The sequence below is a fragment of the Lichenostomus cassidix genome, chromosome 18 (assembly GCF_008360975.1).
Source record: "Lichenostomus cassidix isolate B80296 chromosome 18, HeHo_3.0, whole genome shotgun sequence".
NCBI classification, from domain to species: Eukaryota; Metazoa; Chordata; class Aves; order Passeriformes; family Meliphagidae; genus Lichenostomus; species Lichenostomus cassidix.
This window is the reverse complement of record NC_139498.1, coordinates 2783951-2790000: the sequence shown is the minus strand read 5'-3', so window position 1 is coordinate 2790000 and position 6050 is coordinate 2783951. Positions and strand designations below refer to the sequence as shown.

At 65.9% G+C, this 6050-nt stretch overlaps 2 long non-coding RNA genes across 2 annotated transcripts; both read right to left on the bottom strand.

Moving 5' to 3' along the window:
* Nucleotides 1-305: 305 nt before the first annotated feature.
* Nucleotides 306-1027, bottom strand: LOC146429417 (uncharacterized). The gene is made up of 2 exons (XR_014855563.1): nucleotides 982-1027; nucleotides 306-512 (listed from the first exon to the last, which is right to left on the bottom strand). It is a non-coding gene; the product is annotated as an uncharacterized LOC146429417 (long non-coding RNA).
* A 1956-nt stretch (nucleotides 1028-2983) lies between these two features.
* LOC146429416 (uncharacterized) lies at nucleotides 2984-5776 on the bottom strand. The gene is made up of 2 exons (XR_014855562.1): nucleotides 5423-5776; nucleotides 2984-4723 (listed from the first exon to the last, which is right to left on the bottom strand). It is a non-coding gene; the product is annotated as an uncharacterized LOC146429416 (long non-coding RNA).
* Nucleotides 5777-6050: the final 274 nt, after the last annotated feature.

Below are 6050 nucleotides of genomic sequence, written 5' to 3'. Positions count from 1 at the left end.
TCTTCCCCGGAACCACGAGCTCCCTGGGAGCATTCCTGCCCTCCCTTCTTGGGGCACGCAGCGGAGGGTCCAGGGGGAATGGGAGGGAATGGGAACCCCCTCTGCAGACCTGGGGCAAGCTCACCCACACCCCACCTCGTGTCCCCCCTTCACCCAGGGACTGGCACCTGGCACCCAGCACCCAGGGCCACCCTGCTGCCGACAGCTGGCTCTGGTGACAGATGCCTGGCAGATCTTGGGAACCGCCCGGCAGGGATTGAAAAACATAAATTAAAACAAATTGCAGTTTTATATTGCAAATAAGGGCAGTTTGATGGGTTTTATTGCGGAACAACCATTAATGAAGTGCAGTTTCAGGCACCTTAATTGCTCAGGGACCAAAGTTCAGTCTGTATCTCCAGAATGGGCTGGGAGCTGCCGTGTGTCCCGCGAGAGCCTGGCAGGTTGGGAATGGGATCGGGAACGAATTTATGGGTATGATGAGGAGGATGGAGGCAAGGGGCCCAACGTATCTGCGGGGGTTAAAGCAGCATGGGATAAACAGCACAGCCTGTCCTGGGGGGAGGCGAGAGGCCATGGTGACCCCCTCCCACGGTCACTGGCCCCCCCAGGGTCACCTGTGGGGCCCCACAGTGGGTGCTCACCATGGGGTGGATTTTGGGATGAGGGTACCCAAGCCTTTGGGACCCTGGTACTGCCCCAGGGGCTGGGCAGGAGCGATGTAGACCCCTTCGCCCCCCGGAACAAAACACGCGTGGGTGTGCAAGGCACAGAAGGGCGTGCGAGTGGACACAGCACGGGGGATACAACCACGGGGGATCCACGCGCAGCCACGCACACGCAGGACACGCATCGCGCCCGCCCCACGCGAACCCCGCCACCATCGCACCCGCGCGGGGACACGCTCCCCACCTGCACGTACCCAAGCCTAGCCCAGGCACGGAGCTGTGCCGAGCCGTTCCGAGCCCCGCGGTGCCTTACCGGGCCGTACGGAGCCTTACCGGACCTGACCGAGCCGCGCGCGCCCATTCATTCACCCACCCGCGCCGTGAGAACGAGCCGCGCGCGCCGCGGGCGGGAAGCGCAGCCCCGCGCTGGCCCCGCCCCTCCCTGCGCGCATGAATGGGCGCGCGCCGCCCCGCTCCCTATTAGGGCACACGGCGCGGCTCGGGGGGCGTGGCCCGGCCCGGTCCGCCCCGCCCCTTCGCCCCGCCAATCAGAGCAGCGCGCCGGGCCCCCCGCCGGGCGCCGGCCTTTGTTTGTGGAGGGCGCCGGGGCCAATGGGAGCGCGGGACGGGGGGCGCTGGGCCAATGGGAGCGCGGGATGGGGAGCGCTAGGCCAATGGGAGCGCGGCAGGGGTGCGGGGCGGGGCGCGGGGCACGGCCCGGCCCGGCCACGTGCGCGCGGAGCCGCCTCCGCGGGGAGCGGGGACAGCGAGGGGATGGGGGGGACACCGGCACGGCCCTGCGGGGCCCCGTGCCACCGGGCTGTGTCCCAGAGGGTGCCCCGTCCCCAGCAGTCCCAAGGACACCTGCCTATCCATGCGCTATCAACGCCAGACCCCGGTGCCACCAAAGGCTCGGCACCTGCCTGCCGCGGTAGACACCGGGGGGCAATGGTGGACCGCCCCCAGCCCCGGCTGCATCCCTCGGGCGCTGTCCCGGGTGTGGTGTGGGTCACCGCTGGCCCTGACAGCCAGAGGTGGCGGCAGGGTTACTTTGTGCTTGGATGCCTGTGGCCCCACTCGCCCATTATAGCCAGGATTGGGGAGGGGGGCATCGTACTGGGCAGCAAATCCCAACTGCTGCAGCCCCCGTGGACACACCAGGGCTGGGACAGAGCCACGCACAGATCGCTGCACTGGGACACGGTTGTACCGAACACTGACTACCTGGAGAGGACCACACCAGGCAGGAGCCTCCCAAGGGGGCCTGGAAAGGACCACCCAGAAATCCCATCCCGTGCTTGGGTTGTGTCTGGGATCTGCCGTCCCCTCCTTGGCCGTGAGAAATTTCCTGGTTCCCAGCTGGGAACTGAGCGCCCCAGTGCCAGGCCAGCCCCACGCCCATGCTGTAGGGCCACCCGCTGCTGGCCAAACTCATGGCAAGGCCGGGGCACTCCCAGTCCAGCGGCAGGAGGATGAGCTCTTGGCTGGAACAGTGAAGGTCATGGTCGTTTTCTCCGTCACAGGCAGCTCCCAGTTCCCTGTTTGTCTGTTCCCATCCCTCCAGTGCTCCAGGACACCATCGCAGCACAGCTCAGCATCACACCAGCCGTGGCACTGACATTCCCAGCTGGGAGCTGAGGTGGCTACTGCTGGCCAGGCCAGGGGGTGCTGGCTCCCTGGCTCACTTCTGGTTCGCTCCTCATCCCTCTCCCCACGTCTCCCATCACCAGCCCACAGCTCTGGATCTATCCCCTTATCCAGCCAGGCCTGCCTAGGATGCTGCCCAAATCACAGCAGCAGCACCGAGCACCTGGCCAGGGGCACAGCCCTGGTGTCACCTCATGGCCTGGACAGTGACCAGTCCGGGCTGGCCCTCTGCGCTTGCCGGCAGGCGGGGAAGCACCGGTGCATCTCCCGGGGCCCAGGGAGAGAACAAAGGAGGGCAGCTGCAGCTGAGGGAGCGGCGCTGCCGGATGCGCTGCAGCACAGATAATCCGCCCCGGCACAGCCTCCGGAGCACCGGCAGCTCCGGGTGAGGGGAGCGGCCGCTCGGCCCGAGGTGTGAGGGCTGAGCGGGGATGGGAAGGGGGCTCATCCCGGTTCCCCAGGCAGCCCGATCCTGCATCCTCGTGCCATGCCCCCCGTTCCATCACGTCCCGCACCCCGGCGTGGCCACGGCCGCGCTCACCCCAGCTAATGCCACGCCATAAAGGAGCCGTCTTACATTAACGACTTTTGTCACCGAAGTCATTAACATAATAGGGCTTCCACATCAAAATTGAATATTAATGCTCCGCCGGCTGCGGAGGGAGGCGGATAATTGCTCTAATACATTTTCCAGTCGGATTTTCGCATCGCGGCAGCAATTGCATTAGCAAACCCGATTATTCCCACGGCCGGTACAATGGGATGGTTAATGGGAGTTAAGTTCCTGCCTTTTTCCTTGGACCCCCGAGTGGCTGTGGCTCCGTCCCCCCCACTGCCCCCACCCATGGGGAGCACGGGGCAGGGGACGAGGTCCCTGAGCATGGAGTGGAGGGGCCAGTGGTGTGGAGCCACCTTGTCCCTCCACGCCGGCAAACACAACCCTTGGACACAGACGGCCTTGAGACACACCAGGAATGCTGTGGCCAGCTGGAAAACCGCCTGTCCCCGGAGCCGTGCTGTGCTGTTCCGTGCCATTCCATGCCGTTCTGTGCCGTGGAGAGCTCTGGGATGAGCTATGAAGGACGGCAGAGGGGACACACCAGCCAGGGGGTCCCACCACAGCAGTGCTGGAGGTCCAGGGAGAGCCAGGGGCTGTTCCAGCTCCTGCCCCAGCAGTATCAGCCTCCAGTATCAGCTCCCCAGCCTCCTTCCCCTTCCAAGGGGCTTCAGCAGCTCCCAGGAGGATAAAGCTCAGGGAAACAGCTGAGGACGTTGGATGCTACTGAGGCTGCAGCCCCAAATATTTCCCCTGTGCAAGGACAGGCTGTGCCCTCTGCCACCACACCCCATCCTCAGGGTCCCCTCTTGCCCCCCAGCGATGCTCACAGGGCTCCGTGGTGGCACACCCCCAACTGAGGGGGGACAGGCACCGTGAGAGCAGCAGCAGCAGCAGCAGTGGACAAAGGCAGCTGCAGGGCTGAGGGGTGGATGTGGGGGGTTCCTCATTAAATTGGCTTTAATTGTGCTCGTTTGGGCTCACTTCATTGATGAACCTCACACAGCAGAGTTATCCCCACAGGGCAAGAGAGCTGCCCATGGCGGGGGGCTGCCACAGGGTTTGGACACCCACAGCGGGGGTCTGTCTACCCACTGGGGGGTCTGCCCAGATGGAATGTGCCCATATATCCCCATGGTGGGGGGTCTGCCCAGGGGGATGGGGGTTCTGCCCACTCATGGGGGACAGTCTGACCAGGGAAGGGGCTTGCCCAGGGGATGCTTATCCACTAGACTCACCCCTTTCCCACCCAGCACCAGGGGTTCCCCCAACTCCTTCCCACTCGCACTCCCGCTGGCGTAACTGCGGGAAGGAAGAGCCTGAGAGCTGCTTTTTCTGAGTTTTTTTTGGATTTCTTTTTCAGTCAAGAAACTCTTTCCACTGGTGGCTGCACACCGTACCCCACGGTGGGATCAGCACCGCATGCCTGCTCAGCACCAATTCCATGCACTGGGATAATCCATAACGGCCTTTCCTGGCCTTTCCCACGTGGAGAGGGATCCAAAGGGCCTTCGCACGGCAGCTGTGGAGGAGAATGCGGAGGCTGGGTGTGCTGTGCCTCCGTGCTGCCGGTGCCATCCCGTGTCCTTCTGTGTCCGTGTCCCCCTCAGCGTGTCCCTGTGCATGGCTCCGTGCCACAGCCGCACGTCCTGCTGCACCAGCGCCTGTGCCGGGCTGTGCCCCGCGGTGCGGCCGCCTGTTCCCGGCTGTCCTTGTCTGTCTGTCCCTGTGCCATGTCCCTGTGTCCTGGCGTGCGCAGCTCTGTCCATGCGGTGCCGGAGGGTCCCCGTGGCCCCTGGCCGCTCCCTCCTAACTCGATTGCCGTCCCGCGTAATGAATTGCCCGCCGTAATCTAATCGTGGTTACGAGTGATTGGGATTTATTTCAGCATTTTCAATCAATTACAGCCTTTTATTGCAAAGGAGGAAAAAAAACACCAAACCCCGCAGCGCCCCGACAGGGACCCCAGTGGCAGCCGCTGCCAGGCCTCTGCTTGTGGTACCCCCCGGGCTGCTCCCACTCCTGTTCCCACTGTGTGGTCCCTGGTACTGCACGGGCTCCCCTTGCCCTGTGCAGCCCCCCCACATCACACAGCCCCTAAATTGGCTCTGCCCCCTCCCCGCATTGCACACAGCCCCCCAGCATTGCACCGCCCCAGGCACAGCTCTGCACGGCCCCTCTACATTGTACAGCTCCCCAACAATGCACAAGCCCCCAACATTTCACTGCACATCCCCCCGACACTCACACCCCCACCTCGCAGGGCTTCCAACCATTCCAAGCCCCCTCATTGCAGCCCCCCAACACTGCACAGCCCCCACGTTGCACTGCACGGCCCCCCAACATTGCACAGCCCCCCTCTTGATCTGCATGGACCCCCCATACTGTACTCCCCATCACTGCACAGGCCCCGCAACTACCCTCCCCACTGCACGCTCCCCCCTTCCATCGCACGCCCCCCAGCACTTCCCCCCCCGCCTCGCAGGGCCCACAATCACTGCAGCCCCCCCTCCCCGGCAGCCCCCCCATGACACCGCCGCCCGTCCCGGACCTGCGCCCGGCGCTGCCCGCGGCCCGCTCCCCTCTCGCCGCTCTTTGATCCCGCTCGCTCCGGCCCGGGGCGCTCCGGGGTGTGCGCGGGGGGACCTCGAAACCGCCCCCGCCGCGCGTGTCCCCCCCCCTCGGGGGGCGCCTTGAAACCGCCCGCGGCACCGGCCAATCAGCGCCTTGTTTACACTGCGTGATTGACAGCGCGCTGGCTCGCCGCCAGCCAATCGAGGCGCGGGGGGGGCCCGCGCGCTGCGGCGGGGGGTGCGCGGCAATGCAATTCCCCTACCCGTCCGCCCCGAGCGCGCACCGCGCCTGCGCGCCGCTCCCTCCTCCCCATTCATCCGCCGGGCTTGAATTAGGCGCCGCCGTTCCGCGCCGCTCGCCGCGCGCCGATTGGCAGGAGCGCTGGCGGGCCGCCAGCCAATCGGGTGCGGCGCTCGCTTGACGCGCGGCGCGCGCGCCGGAGAAAGAATGGAGCCGGGTTGGGGGGGGGAGCGCGGGGGGCGGGGGGGGGGGGATCAATGGCCGGCGGGGCGCGAGCGCCGCGCGGCGGCCAATCAGCGAGGGGGCGCGCGCGCGGGGCACGCGCTCATTAGCATGCGGGGCGCGCCCGCCCCGGCGGAGAACGC